The following is a 22,992-nucleotide window of genomic DNA, read 5'->3' as shown; positions in this document are numbered from 1 at the left end:
GAGAGAAAGTATGGACAACAAGACTCCCAGAGAAGAGACTCATGCAGAACATCAAATGTTACTCAACATTTTCAAGTAACCATGATATGTCAAACAGGCCACATGATGCAAGTACATTTAAATATAAGTTTCTATTTCTGCTTAAAAATAAAAAAGATCAGAAGTCTGAATCTGGAAAAGCAAAATCTCTTGCAGGTTTAGAAAAAGCATATACAAAACCTGGCAAAAGAAAACAGTGTTCACTGCCACCATCTGCTTTCTGGCACACTGAAGGAACTTTTACTCACAGCAACATTTTCTTACATTAGAAAATCCACTAATTAGTTTTGTTGTAATAAGAAAAATAACCTTTCCGTGGAAGGCGGATCTCCAGCTTGGGTTTTCTATTTTTTGGGGTTTTTTTGTTTTTTGTGAGTTTTTTGTTTTGTTTTGTTTTGTTTTTTTGGTTATTTTGTTGTTGTTGTTGGCTTGGCCTGTACCATTTCCACATGACATTCACCTCTGAGCTCTCTTGTACTGGAGTACTTTATTATTCCCTGTTTGGTCTAAAGAAAGTATTCACAAGTGAGAGATCAAATGTGAGAGCAACAGAGAGGAAAAGCTTTAAGGTATTTGGCTTACTATCCAAAAAAAATCAAAAACCAAAAACCAAAAAAAAAAAAAAAAAAAACAAAACAAATTAAAACAAATAAACAAACAAACAAAAAACCCCACCAGGTTCAGAATCTGGAAATCTGGGATCCAGAACCGATCGTTAAAAGCTTGTTAAACCTGGGTTCCCTTTACCTCATCTTTAAGGCCATGATAGTAAATGAGACATGGTTTTTTCCTAAAATTTCTAAATCCTTTAAAGTCTAAATCATATTTTCCCAAGAACCGTATGTCCCAAGAAACTACTGATTGCAGAAGAGTAAATGGGGCTTCAGATGACACTGATAAATCTGAAATAATTTATGGAACTTTGTCCTATACTGATTAAAATATTACAAATCTAGCAACCAACGAAACACAAGCTCACCCAAAATTCCTTAATAATATACTCTAATCATTCAGTCAGCCTATCATTCCATAAGTAAAACCAAGTATGTGCTGAGTACCTACTGTGTGCCAAACACTCTTGGGAACACTGGACACAGGGCAGTGAGTGAAAGGCTCACAAAGGTCTGTACTCATCACACATACTTTATACTAACCCTGCCGTCTACGGAGTTAGGACATTTATCCTCTGCAGAATTCAACAGCAAATCAGCATGCTGCTCAGAACAGGAGAGTACAGACCACAAGAGAAACACAGTCCTTGGTGCTCACTTCACTGAAAGATCTGCTCAAAAGTTCCTTGAGAAAATACAATAAATGGGCACAAGTATTTGCTGAAAAAATATATGGAGAATAGGCATGATGTCTTTAAAACTAGCAACGCGAAGCATAACCGTGAAAGCGTAGACACAGCCTTCCTGGGAAAGACACAGCCTTCCTGTCGTAAATTGTTCAAACCCGACCTCTGCCCTGATTGAACAAATTCATTGATTCAAAACTCAACTTTTTCCATTAAAAAAAATTTTTTTTTTCAGCAGACTCAAATTTATCTGAGTTTAAAAACAAAACTGGGGGCGCCTGGGCGGCTCAGTTAAGTGTCCGACTTCGGCTCGGGTTATGATCTCATGGTTCAGGAGTTCGAGACCCGTGTGGGGCTCTGTGCTGACGGCTTGAGCCTGGATCCCACTTCGGATTCTGCGTCTCCCTCTCTCTCAGCCCCTCCCCCACTCGCACTCTGTCCCACTGTCCCTTTTTCAAAAATAAAGAATAAAAAAAATTAAAAATAAAGAAAGAAACAAACAAAACTGCAACACAGGATGATCTATTGCAAACTTGAAAGTCCCTGTGCCTGAGGGATGTGTGACAGACTACTGCAAAGTTTAAACAACCCACTGGTATTACACAAACAAGCCCACACTGCTATTCCCAACTGTACAGCCATGACATGTTGATAACTAGGACAATGCCCACTGGGTTTATTAACCCTCACTTGCCATTAAAAGACATTAAAACTGTAACACTTAACCCAAGGCCTTCTATCAAATACTTGAAAAGATTTCAGTCAATTTGTACAGTTCTGACTTTGCTTTTACTCTGTTTTCACCAACACCCTATTTAGGCACAGTAACTGCATCCTTCCCCGATCCTTGTTGGTCATTTATACAGTGCAGATCCCTGTCCTGAATTTAGAAGGTAATTCAGTGTAGAAGAGGATAAAGACAGAATCCTCTCCCTTCCTCTTGGCAGAATTAATCACTCCTTCCTCTGGCTCCCTACAGCCTGGTTACTAAGAACAGGGCTCAGCTCCTATATCATTTCTCCGTGTGTGTAATCCCCATCTGGCCTTCCCAACAAGCTGTAAACCTTTGAGGGCACAAGGCTCCTACTTGCCTAAAGAAAGTTTGCACATAATAAATGCTCAATAAGTGACCTTGAACAGAGGGACAGAAGGGAGGGGCCAGGCTGGGTAAGGCTTTTAAACAAGGGCTATCCCAAAGATGGCTTACAGACTTTTCTGTCTCCTAGCAGAACAAAATCCAGTTAGAAAACATGCTGGATGGGCGCCTGGGTGGCTCAGTCCATTAAGTGTCTGACTTGGGCTCAGTTACATGATCTCGCAGGTCGTGAGTTCGAGCCCCACGTCGGGCTCTGTGCTGACAGCTCAGAGTCTGAAGCCTGCTTCAGATTCTGTGTCTCCCTCTCTCTCTGCCCCTAACCCACTCACACTCTGTCTCTGTCCCTCTCAAAAATAAGTAAACATTAAAAAAAAATTTTTTTAATAAAAAGAGGGGTGCCTGGATGGCTCTGTCGGTTGGGCATCTCACTTCAGCTCAGGTCATGATCTCGCTGTATGTGGGTTCAAGCCCTGCGTCGGGTTCTGTGTTGATAGCTCAGAGCCTGGAGCCTGCCTCGGATTCTGTGTCTCCCTCTCTGCCTCTCCCCTGCTTGCTCACTCTCTCTCTCTCTCTCTCTCAAAAATAAATAAACATTAAAAAAATCTTTTGTAATTAAAAAAAAAAAAAATTTAAATATAAAGAAAACATGCTGGATTTTTTTCAATTAAGGCTACAATTCATGAAATGGTTACATATGAGAGGGCAATTTCCCTCTCTCTAACAGCAATGGGCAAATGTCTCACCTCGTGCTCACAATAATCTTATTAATGTAATATCTGAAACATAAACCAACAAAAATAAGACTCTAAAAGGGAAGCAGATTACTGAAATCAGGAGACAATTCTGACAATTCTTGGGCAGATATTTTGGGACCAGTCTTTAAAAACATTTCCTGTTATCTGTAGCAGAAGAAATAAAGTTAAGTTTAACTTTTTATTTAATGTAAACCCTTTTATTTTAATACTATAGACAATTTCTGTAGGATGTGATGACAGGCTTCTGCATCTCTGGCTTCATAATGACGCAAGACTCCTTGCTATATATATCCGAAAGGAAGAACACTTTACTAACTACATGAAGGAGTGACCTAGTGTGTTTGGACTGGTGTATCAGTAAAGCTGCTGGCAGTGAGAATAACAACAACAACATCAAAGGACAACAGAGGTTACATTTAGATCATTAAAGATAAGATACGGTTTTCATTGTAGCGTGCATTTCAGGAGACAGCTATCAAAATGGCGTTGAAAAAGTTGTTAGGCTAGAGACCAATTCCGATATGTAGCATGTTTCACACTCTGTTCGACTCAACAGAATTGCTTTTACCTTTCGCTTGATACAGGCTCAACCTCAGATACTCTTAAATCCTCTTCTCAAAAACCTGGCCTAAAGTTGAGAATGCTATCTCTAAAATTAGCCAAAAGTTCTGAAAATGGCCTATTTTTAAGAATATTCACCTTTTATTAGGTGCTACTTACTAACAGACTACATTTAGAATATCCATGAAGTGACGTGCTTTTGTACAGATGATAAAACAGTATATGGCACATTTTCAAGGCAGGTGAGGACAGATGATAAAGGATGCTGTATTCAGAGTGTAGATTAAGCATTTAGATAGCATAATGAGAGGGAAACAAAACGTCACATAAGAAGCTAAATAAAAAATGGAAAATTCATGACCTAGGACAATTTCCCAGCTCTGTATGTGTATACTACTACAGGAATTGATGATTAGTTATCTAGCCTTAGGCAACACACACAGACACACTTCTGTCACATCCCACCCCCCACCCCCACCTGTGCCCCCCGGACCTATTCTTCCCTTATCTCTCTGAGTAACGGAAGTAAAATTCTGCTAAGGGTATTGGGTTTCCCTCTGGCTGAATAAAGGACCTGACCTTGAAAAACATAAATAAAAAGAAGCTAATTATTAGCAAATTTGCTAAAATGGGTGCACTGTATAAACAACAACTGGTAGTCCCTTAATAACAACCCTTGAATGCAGCTCTAAAGTTGGAAAATTTTCATTTATTTACCAGATTTATAAAAATGGCACATCTTCTGTGCTCAAGCCTTACAAATTCTCTTCCCTGGCCAGCATGAGCACATACACGCAGTCACAGAGAAGCACACAAATGGTGACTGCCAACACTCTTTTCTTGACCAAAACAATAAAGCACGCAGAAAATGGAAGTCCGTGTCCAGAGAATTCTTATTTTCTGATCTAAATTTAACAACACTTAGGGACTAAAAGGTATGCTACATATAGGGAGGGCTAGGAATACTTCCTACTGGGCTTAAATTTGGGTCTTCCTGAGGGCACACCAGCAGTAGCCACATCAAGGTCACGTGGGAAGCTTAAGTCTCAAATTCAACATCAACTACTGAAGAGTCTGTATTACCAAAGTAAAGCAAGAAAGTACCATGGCTTCCACGTCTGTGATATGGAAAATCTGTGGTAGCAAACCTATGACCCAACATGAGAGGCCACGAAAAAAGATGCACCTTTTCTACTCACCCCAGCAACTGCCAGTCAGGTTCCAAGGTGACTAAAGACCAGAACCTTCCACCAAAGCTAAAACCTCAGCGGGGGGGGGGGGGGGGGGGGGGGGGGGGGGGGGGGGTGTCTGTCCTCACTGTGCAATACAACAAAACGCTTGTCTGAAAAGGTTCTGACCCTCCTAAAGTAAAATACTTTTAATGGGACCACATTTCAAACAGTGTACCCATCACAATAAGAACTGAAATAAATATGGCATGTCTCCTTGGTCCATTTCCTTCATTATTCATGCGGTTTCATCTTTCTAAATTTGGACCTCTACCCCATTCTAGAAGGGGACGAGAATGTAATACATAATGCAAAAGTATTTAAAGCAAATCATAGGATATCTGTACTTGATACTTTTTCATGGTTTGATACCAAAAGAATCACTGCCTATGGAGGACTAGACATTTTTTAAATGCTAGAACACTGAGCCTTCCTTTCATACAATTCAAAGGAACGGGCATTTTGCTGACACAGCAACACTGTGGTCTCAGAGAGACTGTGGGAAATGTCAAATTTATGGTCCTGGGGGTGATTGGTGGATGGTTTTGTGGTGTGTATGGTGTTTTGTTTTGTTTTGTGTGTGCTTTTTCTTTTCTCTTTTGAGCCTCTGACAGAAACAGAGCTCTACAAACTTTCTGGCGACCTCCCAGGAAAACAGAAGGAAGCTGTATCCTGTACTTCCCCTGGGATCTAATGAAATATACAGCCTCTGGGCTTCTTTCAATTTGGACTTTCAGATTGCTAAGCCAGTGAAAAGGGGATCCTAGCTGTCACAAACGTCACATGCTCGGGGTCACCTGCTGCTTGGGAGTTCTCATGCCAGTTGTTGACATAATAAGAACCCCTTACACTTTAATTACAATTCACAGTGTGTAAACTATGCAATCTGCTTTAAGGCAGACTGTCTTTTAAATCAACACTAAAATTCTATTACTAATATGGCAATGAAATGTAGCAGGGGAAGGGTGTGTCCAGATGAGTAACCAAATGCAGATATCTGCCATTTGAAGAAGATACGGGGCAACATTTGCCAATAGATAGGATGGTGTTGCCGCTCTTAATCCTGGAAGATGGGACTTTACCCTAACTCTGCCCAAGACTTCCTGAGAGTGAACCACAAAAATGAAATGCAACATGCTTCATATGTAGCATTCTGACACTTGCATAACTAGCATGTGGGGGCTTAGCTATTCCATTTAGTATCTTGCCTACCCAACAGAACTGATCAACCGTTAAAGAACAAGGAATTTCTACTTTCCCCCTACCGTCCCCTCTAAACCTAGAGCAGTGCTAGAGATGTTCAACACATGCTTTCAGAGTTGTGTTGACGCTCTATCATTTACTAGATCCTTGTATTTTGTTAACTACAGACCCGGGTAAGCTATATTCTTGCAATCAAAACATGAAAGGTTATTTTAAAACAGAGCCCGTTTAAAATAATATGACAATGCAGGGAGCTGTTTAAAAAGTGCTAGCACATAATTATAGTCTACTTTTTTCTCCAAAAACAACAGTGGAAATTAGTTACAATTATATTATAGAGAACTACTATAAACATAGGTGGGCTAGCCTTTGTATGAACTGTCCCAACCCTCTGGGAATTACAGTCTCACTTTTAGTGCCACAAATGATGTAAAATGAAAGACATGAAATAAACTCATGCAAGGTTCATTTATGTTTATAAAGTCTGACTCAAACACCTCAGTTGAGCTGCAGGTGTGCCCCACTGTAAAATACCAGCAGCAGCAGCAGCAACAACAGAATAGTCAAAGAAAATAGAAACCCAAATTTACAAAAATAGTAAACAGATTTAAAGAAAATAATGCTTGCACTTGTTTTAAGGAAGGATTATATATGAATTACAAACACCATCAAGAAAGGTCAAATTAGCCAATAATTACTGATTGCTATTTTTTGCTGCCAAGCAATAGTAGATGCCAAGACAAAAATCAACAACAGCAACAACAGAAGACAAAGAGTTCACCCTATTTAGATGTGGTTATTCTAACACAGGACGCAGATGCATCTTCCACTGTCCTTTCAAAAATACTAGTTTCTTTGGGAAAGCTTTCACTCTTTGGCTGTTGGGTTTTGTCTTCATGAAGACATACATGGAGCAATTTTATTTTCTTTCCTATTGGAACACTTCTAGTCCTCCTCTGGCGCTCCCCAGTTAAACCATTTGACATCCAGTGGCACAATAGTCCCCGTCTGTACACACATCCATCCTCAGGAGATAGGAGAGGCTGTGAGAAACTTAATTTCACCAGCATGAAGCCACCCCTAGCCTCTGACCTCAGGCACCAATTCTGGTACCAGTAATTTGTGCCACGGTCTCCAACCAGTTGGCTCCACTTTAAGTGCAAACTCTTTCCTGTACCTGTGCTTGGTCGAGCACTGGAGACATTAATTTGGTTTTCATCCCTCCTTCTCAAGAACAAGATTCTGACACTAAAACCGAGACTGGCACCTGGACCCCCATCAATGGCTGACAGATTTCTCTGATGCTAACTATCTACCTGGATTAGTGTCACCTGCCCATGTAGTCTATTTATGGGATCTACCCAACTTCTGGGATACTCACTTTCTGCCAGTTAGACCTCCATGGTGTCCACTGTTCCACTAAGCTACCAGTCGATTTCTGTTAACAGACCATCTGGAATCTCTTTTGGCTGGGCTGAAGTTCTTTAGGGAACCCCCAAACTAGACCAACTTTAGACTATCAACTCCCACATAATAATTTCAAGTCGTGGCCATTTATGAATCTAATATCCCAGGGTATAAACTCCCTCTGTCAATTCCCTCTAGTTTTCCTTGGTAGGAAGGAAATAGAACATCTCTAGGACTCTGAAAAGAATACAGAGAAGTAGAAGCACTCTTACCCAGTACTGTTGGGACTAGTAGCTGATTGGTTCTTTTAAAAAAAACTGGATAAAGGGGTGCTTGGGTGGCTCAGTCGCTTGAGCATCTGACTCTTGATTTTAGCTCAAGTCATATTCCCAGGGTCGTGGGATGGAGGTAAAAACAAAAGTTCCCGGATGTGCTAGTAGGTAACTACTGGCCATTAGCAATCAACATGCTACAGGCATCAGTAGGTTACAAAGAAAATAAAAAGACTTAGTGAATCTTGCAAGCTGATTAATATAAAGCTTCTATGGAGAGGGTCCACCCGAAGAAAATAAAATTCAAATGGTCATTGAGTGGATATTATGAGCAGGCAATGATGCTACATGCATGGTACTTGATGATGGGACGCAATATTGAAAAAGACATCTTTCCCTGCATTCTCATATAGCCCTAATTTCCAATAACATAAGAAATAACCAGAAGACCGTTTCAAAGTTACTGTATTTAGAATGGTAACTGAATTGGTATTTCTATCCACTTGTTACAGAAGACAATATTTAAATTGATCCAAATGTATTTAAAAAGACAACATCAACAAACTTAATTGGACAGCTCAGCTCCTAATACAGTATTTTCAAATTATAAACTATATTTATATTTTGTTATTTTGTACAACTACCAGAATATCATTACTGCTGTTTTGATTTAAAATTGTGGTTGGTGAAACAGTTTTTAAAATCAGAGACACTGTGATAATGGAAAACGTTAATTCCCATTTTAACATCAGTTGGTTTGACAACTGAGAATAGTCACAAAGATAATATTGTCATGATTTTTAAAATATTTTATTATTTTTAGATTAATGTAACTATTACTTTTCATGTGATTACACTTTAGATCATTTTTTTAGGAACAAAAAGCTTAATCTCAACTTTCTGCTTATTATTCATTAGCTTATTATTATCAGTTTATTATCAGCTTTAAGATAAATGTATTACTTGCGTCCACATATGATGACGATAGTAACAGCAAGCATTTACTAACTGCTTAAAAATGATAAAAGTGGCCAGCACTGTAAGCTAAGTGATTGACATACATGTAACTTTCCCAGCAACTTTGCAAGTAAGTATTACTTGTCATAGTTCAGGTTGAGGAAACTGGGGCCACATGAAGAGAAAAATTGGGATCTCAAAAATAGATCAACTCCAAGCTTGGGCTTCTCACTTCAACGATGTGTGTGTGTGTGTGTGTGTGTGTGTGTGTGTGTGTGTGTGTGTATGTGTTGTGTTTAAAGTAAACCAGAGATCACAGACTTTCCTTTCCAGTGAAATTTTATTTGCACAGATGTGTATGTGCATGATGGCATGTACATACACACACACACACGCGCACACACACACACACTTTAGTAAATTAATTTCATATGCAAAAGAAAAGTGAGCCAGGGCTAAGTTATTAAAAGAAGGCTTTGAAGCAAGGAGCGATGATGTGTGAAAGACATACCACAAAAGTTTATTTAAACAAAGAACAAGCACAGAGGGATGGAACAAAAGTGAAAATAAGGGAAATGAAAGCTCTCCATCTTTTCCATCTTTTTTCTGTTGTGTATGGATTTCTCATCCACGGAAAAGACAGGAAAAGACATCTGGAATTTATGGACTATCCAAAAGTAAAATAAGTTTTACCAACTTATAATTCAGATGAACCAAATCCACATATTTTCACTGATTTTTTTCTAGGTGAAACATAATGATATTATCCTCCAGTAAAATCCATAATTTTAAACATAATTCCTCACTTGTAAGAAAAAAATTTCAAGGTAAGATTTTATAAAATATTTTTATAGTATCTTTTTCAGTGGTAAGTTATGAAAGCAAAATTTTTGACTTGGCTACAGAAAAGAGATAGAGAGCCTTTTCATTTTATACTCATAATGCTCTACATATCAATATCCCAATGTACATTTCAATAGTACATTGAATCGTCTTCTTAAAATTTCAAATTTTGTCTGGTATGTATATATAACATCATAAAAGTTCAAGTTCAAATCCTGAAAAAAAAAAAATCTATGGTGGGGTGCCTGGGTGGTTCAGTCAGTAAAGCTTCTGACTTTGGCTTAGGTCATGATCTTGCGGTTCGTGAGTTCGAGCCTCGCACCGGACTCTGTGCTGACAGCTCAGAGCCTGGAGCCTGCTTCGGATTCTGTGTCTCCCTCTCTGTCTCTCTGCCCCTCTCCTGCTCGTGCTCTGTCTGTCTGTCTGTCTGTCTTCTGTCTGTCTCTCTCTCTCAAAAATAAATAAACATTAAATAATTTTTAAAAATACATCATCTGGCATAGGCCATTTAATTTCTAAACCTATTTCATGTATATGCCTATATATAGATGATAGAACTTTATAACTGAACAGTTAAATCTATATTATCAGAGGTACTTTTAAAAATAAGGTAATAAATTCTAAGTTATTCCTCAATGCAAACATTTCCAAGTATTACGCTACAGCAGACACCTTAACTTGAAGGTGAAAAATTCTCCCAATCATATAGAAATTATATTTATGACACACACTTCCCAGTGCACATGAAACTGACAAGGTACTTGTAGAAATAACCATTCCCTTTTTGGCAAAACAAAAAGTGACTTTTAAATTGTTCTTAGGAGCAGAAATCACAAAAGTGGAAAAAAAGTTGCAGAAGAGAAAGATGAGGTTAGTCCGCTAAAGTTGAAAATAAATTTTGTCTGCCTGCATTTAAATAAACAAGATTATAAAAGTCTTGTAGAGACTATGCTTACGAAAGGTTCTACTGCCTTTACATATAAATGGAAGCACATTTCTAGCACTTATATTATTGCAAATATTGAAAATGGCCTCCAGAAGCTTTTAGCAATGTACTCTTTGTCTTGTTTCCAAAGAAGCAATCCAATTAAAATGCTCATTTTCAGCACAAAGGGCTAGGACAAGGACCCATACACTACACCCAGCATCTTACAAACGCTATGGAAAATAGACTGAAACTTCCATATGATTTCTGTGTGCTTGTTCAAACCAAGCATAATTTACAAATATTTTCCTAGAAAAGGAATTATATGGTTTTTTTTCTGCCTCTTCTAGGACGTATCCATCCATGATGATTCCAACCTACATTATGCTTGCTTCCTTGAATTTTCTATCACTAGCATATCTTGTGTATTCAAACATGCCAACAGGAACATGGTAATGAATATTTTTCAGTTTTGATACATTTCCTCCACATCCTCCAGTCATATTTGCCAAATTAAGCATACAGAAGACACTTAATAAATGTGTTGATTGAATTCGTTCCCTTACAGTGGGGTTACTTTATTGTTCATACTAACTGTAACATTCTGCTTCCTTCTGAAAAGAAATTATTCATTTATTTATCATGTTCTTATGTTCTTTTTTCCTCACTTAATTTCATACATTTAATTCTTATGGCCATTTTTTTTTCAATCAAAAAATGGTTTTTGAGCATCTTATATAAGCTGTGGTTTTAAATGGGTTGCACTATAAACAACATCAATGAAATTATTAAATAAAAATGCATTTTCTATCCTCCAGTATGTCTGTCATACAAAAGATGGATGCCTTCCTTTCAAGATATTTGAGTGGATCACCAAATGATTGCCTACTTCTCTCTCACAGCTCAGATAAATAATTAAAAGGAGATATACACAGATTGGTTGCATACTTAAGAGTTAGAATCAATTAAAACAAAATTGTATGAATGCTCTCACAATAATATATCACTTCAGGGACTATGAAATGCTACCTTTACATTTGTAAAATCACTATGGTTAGATTAGAGCCTTAATGTTATGTCTCCACGAGCATTTAGAGTGGGTAATCAACAGAGAAACATGAAAATGAGGGGAGGGGGCTTTAATTGGCAATTTTTTAGTTACTAATATCTTTATAATTAAATGTTTTAAAAGTGTCGTCTAATACCCCAGAAAGGGTCATTGAATATTTATTGAGCACACCCAAAGTCAAGTTTCTTGTTTAAGTTGGTATTGAAGTTAGGATGGCAGGATGGGTATCTTCTGCAAGGACGAACTGGGTGACTGGTTTTAAATAAACGTGCAAATCCTCTTCGTTAATGGTATCAGAGCTTTTCCAGTGCGATTTCGCAACAGGCTACAGTTCTGCTCTAACCAAAAGAACACAGAGCTCGAGGAAGATGGCATTTGTGGAGGAACAGAGGATCACAAGGGAAGGTACTCACTTTTAATTTAGCTCTGTGGGCAAACTCAAGTTTGGGGTTTCAGACAACCCGAAACCTTTCCTCTCAAGAGTGTTTGAATAGTAGGGAGCTGTCTCGTTTGTGCATCGAGAAGTTTGCATGAAGCTTTCGAGAAATCTGTCTCACCCAAACTTTTAGTTAGAAGCACTATCTCGCACTGTTGTGCACACGGATAATTGTACTCACACTGTTACACTTTTTATTTCATTTTTCATGGAATCACAGTCCGCCTGATGTTATGGTTTATCATGCATGGGTCTGCCTCTCCAGAAAGAGTGTGAGTTGGTTGAGGTCAGGCCTTTAATTTTCCTGCACCTAGTTCAGTGGCTGATACCGAAGGGCTTAGTGAACGCTGGCTGAGTAAGATTTTTCAGAACTTCCTCAGATCAGTGTTTGCTTATCACCCTACTACATCCATACAAAAAACACTTGGAACTCTTGAAAAGGAAATCTCATCCTTTATGGGTTCAGAAGTCACGACAAAAGATAACAATCTCACCAAAAACCCAAAAGTTCACAACCAGGAAACACGTAATAGAGGAGGTCCCGAGGATACTGATTCTCTCAATAAACATAAAAAAGTTCTCAGGGTCATGTTGGCAGTAGATTGTCTCTGGCCCTAAGAGAAACACCCCTTTTCCAAGCTAAAATCATTGCCCAGCTGTGAAATCATGATGGCTGCCAGCAATCCAATGGTGGCAGCAAACTCAACCCAAAGGTCCAATATTTGTAAGCACCAAACAGACACTGCAGTGAGACAGCAGTGCTGACCAGATGTCAGTAGTGGCCTAAGGGCATCCTTTCACCTCCCCGCCCCCATGATGCTGCCTTCCTCCCCCACCCATTAAGGGTGGCATCAAGAGCAATTACAGCTTACCCCCAATGGGCTGTGCCAGGCTGGCAGCTGTAACACCTGTCACAAGGTCTGCATGACATTAACAAAGACCCAGAAAGTAGCTTTAATGAGCTGCCCCTACAACAGACAGAGCCTAGTGCGGTACGGTGGATGTAGCGACTGTTTCAAAAGTATTGTTCACTGCTGGACAGAGGACTATTTCAGCAACTATTGACTTTCTTTAGCACCTAGTACTGGGCTAAATACATACAGTTCTTCACAGCGCCATCTTTCATCTAGAAATGAAACATGAAAATCTACGAAGCACACACTTCACTGTCAGTTTCAACATCTTGCTCCTCTGAAAATATTTATCTGTGCCATTTAAGTGATGAATTTATGCATTTAGGTGATGAGCTTAAGGTGTGACACCTGTGACCTGTAACGCTGGGAGTTGTAAGCTCTTAAAGTAGACAGCATTTCTCTCTCATTGAGCTCTCTCCAGTGAGCAAAAGGCTGTATCTTTCAAGTAGATGGATGGGCAGATGAATATATGAAAACTACTTAATCCTTACAAAACTTATCAGGAGACGAAACAGTCAAAAAAGAAAAAACGGTTATGCGATTGAAAGAGGGTCCTCATTTTGGTTAACTATCAACATTGGCAGAAAGGGATGATTTCAGGATTCTCCAACACATAAGGACGCTGGCCTATAAAAATAGTCATACAAAATGCCTAGTCAACTCAGTAAAATCATTGCTATACCAAGATCCTAAGGCTAATGAATAACTACAGAAGGACCAGTGAGCAAATTTTCATGAAAAGAGCACACAATGTCTAAGACAGAGTAACCACTAGGTATGTGATAACTATGGTTATACTTTTGATTACGGTGATTAATAAGTAAAGTTAGGCTAGTGATTTATAAGGTGTCCTCATGGATCAGTCACCTCCTCTTCAAAAGGGATATAATGAACAACGATACAAAGATGGTTGCTTCTGGGGATAGGATTTTGTAACCAATAGCGATAGTATTTCCAGATCTTTTTTTATGAGTTGAAAGGAATCTAAGGAGTTCAATCTCCTCATTTTTCAGAAGAGGAAACCAAATTTCTATACCTGTATCTGAAGTCACACAACTAGGTGGAAGCCAAGTGACATAACGGATCAGTGATTCTCTTTTTGCATAAAGGGACCAATAATACCTACGCCTATCAACTCACACTTTCCCAATAAATGATGTAGCAAAAGTCTTATTTGAAGTATCTGGCACAAAGGCTCAGTGTGAATTCAAAATAATGTTACTTTTTCAAAATTCTGTTGATGAAGATCTTACTATCAATACCATTACGAAAATAACCATTACTACTACAATATTTATGTCTCGCCGACTTTGTAAGAGATCCCGGGAGTATTAATACACGTAAGGACGTTCTATTCCTTTTCTGAAACGGCAGTATTCTCAGACCTTCACAGCAATATAACTGCATCTAAATACTTCGTAGCTTATGATTCATACCTTCCAAAATAAAACAGCTCACTTCCAAATTTAAATTTTGTCTTCAAATTTCAGACACACAGAGCAGCAACTAGAAAACAGTACATTTTAATTAGATGCACCAGAGTTAGTGATTTTCATTCTCTGGGGTTCACACAGCATTTACAGGACTTCATTCCATTTATGGGGTTCAGACAAGGCTCAAAGTGAACTTTGCCTGGAACTTTTCACATGGTTTGAGCATTAACCAGGGATTGAGTGGTTTATAGATCATCCAAAAGAATTTCTATCTTGGAGTCTTGCTATGAACTCTAAGTATTTAAATTCCAAGTGAGTTTACATCAAAAAGTGACTGCATGTTTTTAGTATCTGTTTCTGTTTTCTTATTTTTGCTCTTTTAAAATGAAAACTATAAGGTAGATACATGGAGAGAAGAGTCTGAATATCTGAAGTTTAAGAAAACAAAAGAAATTTTAAAAATGTAATGTTTTAATATTTAGCACTATTTTACAGTTTTACAGTTTACAAAGGGCTTTCACATGTATTAACTTGCCTGAATGCTAACCACTGACCTTTGTAGGATGTGATTAGATCAGTTTCATCCTAATATTATCTCAGACTCTTCACCTATGTAATTATACATTCTCTAACTGAAATATTTATAAGGAATAATAATCAATTATTAATAGGATTTATTTTGTAAACAAAGTATTAAATAAAGTCAGTTTATAGCATATTTTGTTTTCCTGAGGAACAAAAGCTTGGACCATAATATATGGAAAATATTTTGGTGCCCCACAGTGAGGACTTTGAACTTTGAAAAATATACTTTATATTTATGGAAATGTTTTGAGGGGACGTTATAATGAAGTTGTGTGTCTACCACATTTAAAGATCCAACACAATGAACGGGTACTTAAGGAAACAAAAGCCACACCTCTCAATTTAATTCTGCACACAGAGTTTATTAGATTTTAGCAGGGTGTCCTTACTCTAGTCAAGAAAAAGCCATCTGAATTTATGAAGCTGAAATCATCAAAGGTCCTATGAGGAGGTCCATTTCAATGTATGAAATGCCATTTTTGCTCACATTTTGGAGATTCCAATTGATCACAGGCATTTTTGCTCTATCGATAATATATATCTGAGGTGGAAGAACCTGGCAAGAGGACGTTGAATCCAACTTATTTCAATCTATCCAAAGTATTTCATGACCAAAAAGTATTCAAACTTCTAATATATCTTAAATAATAGGCTAGCAATTCATATCTCTGAGTCCACTCACCAGTGACAATTTAAATCTAGACAGGTAGAACGAAAATCTTTTAGGACTATTCCTTGAAAACCATTAGGTGTATGTAGAAAATAGTTTATGTGAGGCAAAATATTATGGCATTTAAAGGAGGGGACTGGTACTCTTTTGTTTGAGGAAAAATGCAAGATTTGGGCCTACAGCCAGAACTCATGAATAATCTACGGTTTTTAAACAATCAATTATGAACAGCACTACAACATTGTCACATTTTCTGAATGCTACTTAGAAGTAAGTAATAACCACTCTTCTGAGAATTTCTGATCCAAACCCAGGTGACTACAGTATACTAGATTCATCATTTTATCCAGGTCCATCATTTTATATATAATTCATGACTGTATAATTAAACTCACATTGATTCAAGGTGCACCACAGCTAACCCCCTAGCCCTTTAGTCTCACTGCATACTGGCGTTTAGTGAAGGGTAGCCAGCTTCTCTCACCTATCCTGGCAGACCCAGGCCTCTGGCTGTGAAGAAAACCACAATGTGGGGAGGAAAGCCTACAAAAGAATGAAAACAGAAAGTGTCTAAGGCCTTGGCAGAAGGACACTAAATAAAATAGAGAGTGGTGACTCATTTTGGCAGTGAATCCACCTCAACCCCTTCAAAGCCTTTGGCAAGAGTCCTCAGAGGAGACCCCAGCCTTTTGCCAAGCCACAAAACACCACAATTATTATCACAGCAGTCATCAACAAAACAGATTTTGTAAACTGACTTGTTGGCACATAGATTAAAGAAGCTATAAAAAGGAATAACAGCTGTTTGGGTTGCCCTATGCAGAAAGCTACTATATAGAAAGTAAAATTTATATCTCTATACATACTCGGGTAGACAGAAGCACACAAGGACACCCCATGTACTAATTATACACATATACTATGTACAAAAGGGTAAGATCCAAACACACCATTACATAAATTTAAAACACAAACAGCTCTTTTGAATTAAAATACTCACTTTGGAAGGACTAATAGATAAATTTCCCGAAAAAAAAAAAGATTTTATAATTCACCAATTTAAAATATGGACTATACCTAACAATGGCAAAATAAATAAATTTTTTCTTAAAATACTGAAAAAGTATGGTGCTTTTTATACAAGCAAGAATGCTGATGAATTCTTTGAGAATTTTCAAAAATATCCCTTATTCCACCTCCCTAGACATTGCCTGATTGGCGTTTTATACTATAAAATTTAGAATTATCTCATGTTTCAGGTGATTTGAAACAATTCTACTTGCTTACATATTCACAGATATAATCCATTATGGACGAGGTAAAAAAATGTTTAATGATTTAATTTAATTTTTACCTTTGCTACAATAATATGATTCACCTAAATACGTTGCCCATGAATAACATGGAATAGAAAAGAACAGGAAAAAATGACAGGTAATAATCAGTACTACTTATATGTTCCTAACTTGAAAATGAAAAATGTACTTTGATTTACTATAAAGAGGCATAGTCTCCTGATTTTTAATTTAAAAAGAAAGGTTTTACTCAGGTTCCTTGTCACCGATTCACAGCAAGATACATAAGAATTAGCAAGAAAAATTCTTAATGAAACTACCTTACATTTGTAATATCATACATTACGAATATAATCTGTAAATATGTATTGAAGGATGCGCCGTGCAACTTTCATGTCACACATTTGGCCCAGCTGACCTCTAAATGCCTATGTAGCTCAATGTTGAAATTTCCAGAGCTAAAGCATCTTAATGGCATCGATCTTTTCCATTGAAGGATGCGGAGTTCGGATTTCAGCACTGTCAATAACATTTGTTTTCACCTATTGAATGATCAGGTCTTGGTTGGTAATTGTCTACCACAAGAGAAAGGACTAGAAAGGAACTTACAAGAGTCCTAGCTACAAACACTGTTGACTAAACAGCAAGAGGAAATAAGTAAAAAAAAAAAAAAAAAAAAAAAAAAAAAGGACTGAAAAATGACATTTCTTGGCTACCTCTTTCAAAAAGTGTATACCAAGTATCCCTCTCATCACCCAAGGACTCCATGGTTGAACACATCCTAAACTGTAGATTTCCAAAAGTTCAAACTGTATACACTATTTACTATAATAGTAATAACTGGAGGATTCCACTACCTACGGACATAAAACCACCACCTTCATGATAAACAGCTTTCCTGAAAGGCTACTTAAGAATTAAATAAAATACTCTGATCAATTATAAAATACCTTTAGAAATTCAAATATCGATCAGAATAGAAGACCAAGTCCACAGCTGATGTGAAACAGAAGACCTACTTCAGGAATTCACTGAGTAAACTGCCTGCCTGGAGAAGTTAATTCACCAGTATGTTTTTTAAAGTGTCACACGGAGAAAATTTTTCACAAGGTGCAGAAATACATTTGCTATTAGATCATTCCTCAAAATACCACAAACTCTACGGTTCTTCAACTGAGTTTGGTATTAGTTATTTACACCGAATAACCAAAACACGCAGTAAAAATTGCATGGGGCTTAATTAAAATCCTTTTCTCCAGGCTTTGTTTTTTGAGTTCAAACTATTTTCCCTTATTATCATTTCCCCAGCGTCTCTATCTACCTTGGAACTGAAGCACATTATGCAGCCAGCACAATGAACTAACATGCCAGCAGAAGTAGTATGCTCCACCTATCCAAGAATTTTAAAAGCATCCAAGTACACACACACTGTCTCCTGTGTGTAGCCTGGAGATCCCTATTGAGCTCATGCCAAGTGTCTGAAAAGTTGGACCCTGCATCCGGTATTTACACTAAGCTAAAATTCTAATCAGCACTAACAGCAGTATGTTTTAATTCACCCTTATGATTTTATTTCAATCTGCTAAGTAGCACAACTGCCAGAAAGCAATTGCTATAAACTTAAGTAAACAAATGCAAAACTAAAATAAATCTTAAACCTGTTGTATATAAAGTTTGTGCCACTTTAGGCAAGCAGTACAAAAAGGCACAGCCTGAAGTCTTGGTGAACGCTTTTCGATCTCGTTTAGAAAGCTCTTTGAGAGTATTGCCTTTTCTAGTCTTCCCCCAGATCTCTTTCTAAATAAGTATTTGGTGCCTATGAGATCAGGTAGAGAAAATGGCCATGTTATTGGACGGTGGTGTTTTCACCTCACGTACTCCCCTGAATAGTCTTCTGCCAAGCATGTGAAACAAGTAGTACACGGTGACTACTTGAATATCTGGATGACACTATAACCACTCGTGCCAAGGAGTTGGTGCCAAGTCTTGCATCTTCGGGGTTCCCCCCCCTTCCTTTTTGGGTGGTATTTGGGTGGGGGAGAGAGTGGCGGTGGGGGAATGTGACCAACAAACCCTAAGAAGTTGGTCACCATTTTGAACCTGTTCAGTGTGCTCAGACCTTGGCAGCCATCTTACAGCTTGGCAACCATTTTGAGAATTTGCTTGGCAAGCTCTCAAAATTCGCTGACACTGTTTAAATAGAATGCTAGTTAAAAATAGTCCACGTTAAGCAATACAATGTGATATCAGGTAGAATAACCCTCAATAAATCTTGCCAACAAAACAATTTATAACATCTTCACTGAGGTAAATGACATCCAAATTTTCTTAACTACTTAGCGCTAAAGCAGCTTAAAAGCTGACTCTTTAACCCTTTAGCAGACAAGTTCTTAAAAATCAATATTGGAGGGGCACCAGTGAGTAGGAAAGTGGCAAGTATAAAGAATGAAAGAGATGGCCAACAACATAGCCACAATTTACATCAAAACATTCACAAATCCATTCTAGTTCAAGATATAAAATAGATGTCATCTTACTCCGTGCAGTATAATTCTAGAAAATGATCCCACTACTTGAGAATATGTCCTACTTAATGTTTTATGAGTTCATGGAAACTATCTTAGGGAGCCATGTAGTACAGAACTCTTCCTTTGGTAAGGAAATTACCTTAAAAAAAACAGTAATCTTAATATCTTGTGTAAAAGAAAACAAAAGGAAAAACTTGTAGATAATGACATTTTTCCAAAATCAAGAGTTATAAATGTTTTCTGATAATGCTGTTATATTTAACCTCACCTCAGTTTCATTGGCAATAATTGATGAAAAATAAGTTCTGTACCTGAAAACCTTTTTTGACGGCTACAAATCTGAAATACAAATGATAATTATGCATTGGTATAACTTTGGCATCATTACCAGATTTATGTAGTTTTGTAGAAGGACAAATTACCTGAAATGATATCAGATGATAACTTTACCACCATATGGAAAATGAAAATAACAGTCTAATAATCTGAAATATCCTTTCCATACTGAAATAAATAACATTTTAATATAGAATTTAGTATCTTCCCTTCAATGTCATGAATATTTAATATCATATTAGTATGCGGTGTGTTTATGGTAAAAAGACCATATTGTTTATAGTTTGAAAAAATCTAAATGCACTAATCTTCCTATGAATCCACTATTATAGTTAAATCAGAAATATGAAGATAAAGCCTAAATAATTTTGAATCTTGTGATGATAAAAAAATTTTTTTTTAATAATTTTTTTTTAATGTTTATTTATTTTTGAGACAGAGAGAGACAAAGCATGAATGGGGGGAGGGTCAGAGAGAGGGAGACACAGAATCTGAAGCAGGCTCCAGGCTCCGAGCTATCAGCACAGAGCCCGACGCGGGGCTCGAACTCACGGACTGTGAGATCATGACCTGAGCCGAAGTCAGATGCTCAACCGACTGAGCCACCCAGGCACCCCAAAAGAAAATAACTTGAAGTCATTAAATAATATCCTCAGCAAAATATTTGTCATTTAAACTTTAATGCATTATGGGGCAAGAGGGATAGCCGGCTTGTATTCTCTTCGCAACTAAGATATCATTCATAATAGCACCTAAAAAGGCTAAATCCATGCACTACTCCCAATGTTTATAATGTTGCAGTACTTTTTGAACTTGAAGACTGAAGTTTTATATTTCTACTGAAATTAAATCAGGAAATAACTTTACTTCACATTATATCGTACAAGTGAAACAATTCATTAATCCATGATCAAAACTAGAACATTACATGGGAAAACATTATGCTGAAATGGATCAGCCTTAAGTCTTGATACTATTAGATGTCTCTTTATTGAATGACAGTATCTGCAGCAGATGACGTAAACGGTGCTAGCATACTTTAGAATGCATTGATAAATTGCTCTATTGATTCCGTTCTGCTTCACTTACCATAATTATAGCACAGTAATGGAAGACATGAATGATATATTTTTACTAGAGAGGAAAGCCCAGAGTTTGCCTGTTTCTTTATGAGATTATACTAAATCCTTTCAATTAATACAGCATGATGGATATCTCACACTGTCTGAGAATAAGAAGCCTGATTCTAGAGCTCGTCCTTAAATACTATTGTCCAAATATTTGACAATTATTTCAAATAAATGATTTAGTATTTTAAAGACCTAGCATTTGTACTTCTGTAATGCGGCTTCCACACAATTTTACAGAAACATTTCCATTCCATTTAGAAATTGATCTCTCAAAACTTGAAGACATCTTACAAACACAACTTTATTATCTTGTACTCACTGAATATACTAGAGGTTTACCTTGAAGCTTTTCAAGAAAAATTTTGACAAGAGTTATTATGCTGAAGAAGAATAAATGTTAGACTGAATGGGAAAATAGGTGGGCAACTTAAAATATTATTTTTAGAAGAGAAAATTTAATGATTTGCTAATGCAGACAGCAAGAGATTTAACAGAAAGGACTGAAATGAAAATGAAAACTTTGTAGTAGACATCATTTATAATGAGTATTTGTCACCTATAATTATTTGACATCTGTAAAAGCTACCGTATTGTTTCCAAGAAACCAGAATCTGCATTAAGACCACATATAGTTGGTGACAGTGGCACTTGCCACCTTCTTCCTGATATCACCAGTCCAGAGTATCGCTAAGAAAGGACACCAGGTTTTCCCAAATGGATACATTTACAATTAAAAGCGTCTGTCATTCCAAGTCATGCAAAGAGAATTTGAGAAATTCTGAACAGGATACAACTGGGTCTTAACAATTCAAGAAAGACCCGAATTATTTTTATTTAAAAATATTCTTTAATGAAAAGGCCTCATTTTAGTAGCTTCTACTGTTTCAAAGAAAAATACATAAACATGGTGAATTTGTAAAAGAACAGTCAAATTGTGGGAAGAAAATCTCCCCCAACAACTAAATGGTGTAAAAATTGATCTGCACTTCCCCTTTCACATTACAAAAGCTGTCACAGGGAATAAAATGTAACCCAGGAGGGCCATGGCAGCTAGCAAACCTTCCCTGATACATTATAATGTCTGAAGCCCAGACACCAAAGGTTTACATCAGAAAAACTCCATCACGTAGCGAACAACTCAAAACCAACTATCGACCACGCTATTGATTTTTAGTGGGGAAACCAGGAGGGGAAAAGCACCAGGAAAGATAGAATTTCCCTTTTCTTCTCTCTTCTCCAACTTAGTGGGCTGCCAACCTTAGGTCTTCCCAGTCTCGAGCCCTCTGAGTTTTGCATTGCAGGATCCAGGATGTCTGCCTGAGATAATTCAAGCTAAAGGCCTCGGATCTGCAGTAGAAGCCGATTCTTCATTGACTTGCAATGGAAACTAACTCAGACCCAAAAGTGTTTCTTGACAGAAGGGTACAGGAGGAGACAGGGAACAAGCAGAGAAATAAGACATAGGATTATCTTTTCAGCTGGTATTTGAAGGTATCTGACTTCAAAAGTTCACAAATTAAACTGGACTCAACAACCGATAGAAAGCTAAACCAATCATATTTGAAACAACGTATATGTGTATTACAGAGAGCCACCCACTCTCAAATTCCCAACTAATTACACAGAGAAGTCCAAGTTAATAATTTTAAAAAGCTAACTTTTCCCCTTCACATAAATTAACACAAAATGGGTTATTCGAGAAGCTGAAAGGTAACAAAGCAAAGTGCTTGCTTTAGCTCCTTGGGGTCTTAATCACATAATTTTGAATTGGTTGAGGATCATTTACTTGGATCATTATAATCATATCCTACAAGTATTCTGCCATTTAATTTGTGAAATGCACGACCACAGATCATGTACATGGAAAGAATTATTAGATGCATTCATTTTACTATTAAATTTAGAGATGGCTCTGAGCCATTTAAAAATAATAACAATAATAATAATGATTAATAACAATGCACTTCCATTCTGACTCACAGAGCTCTCAAGGGGTTTTCCAGCTGTTTGCT

At 37.3% G+C, this 22,992-nt stretch overlaps 1 protein-coding gene across 22 annotated transcripts in view; it reads right to left on the bottom strand.

The window, feature by feature from the left end:
* The window catches only part of NFIA (nuclear factor I A), a 372,067-nt gene that overhangs the window by 193,518 nt on the left and 155,557 nt on the right, over positions 1 to 22,992 (bottom strand). Inside the window, exons 4-5 of one of the 22 annotated variants that reach the window (XR_006206042.1) lie at positions 16,087 to 16,234; positions 14,359 to 14,509 (exon numbers count right to left, since the gene is read on the bottom strand). The exons of the other annotated variants lie outside the window; for them this stretch is intronic. The gene's annotated coding sequence lies outside the window, so the exon portion shown is untranslated. Of the gene's footprint in view, positions 1 to 14,358; positions 14,510 to 16,086; positions 16,235 to 22,992 lie in introns of those variants that run through there. 22 annotated transcript variants of the gene reach the window in all.

Source organism: Panthera leo, chromosome C1 (assembly GCF_018350215.1).
Source record: "Panthera leo isolate Ple1 chromosome C1, P.leo_Ple1_pat1.1, whole genome shotgun sequence".
Lineage (NCBI taxonomy): Eukaryota > Metazoa > Chordata > Mammalia > Carnivora > Felidae > Panthera > Panthera leo.
This window is presented reverse-complemented; position numbering and strand designations above follow the sequence as displayed.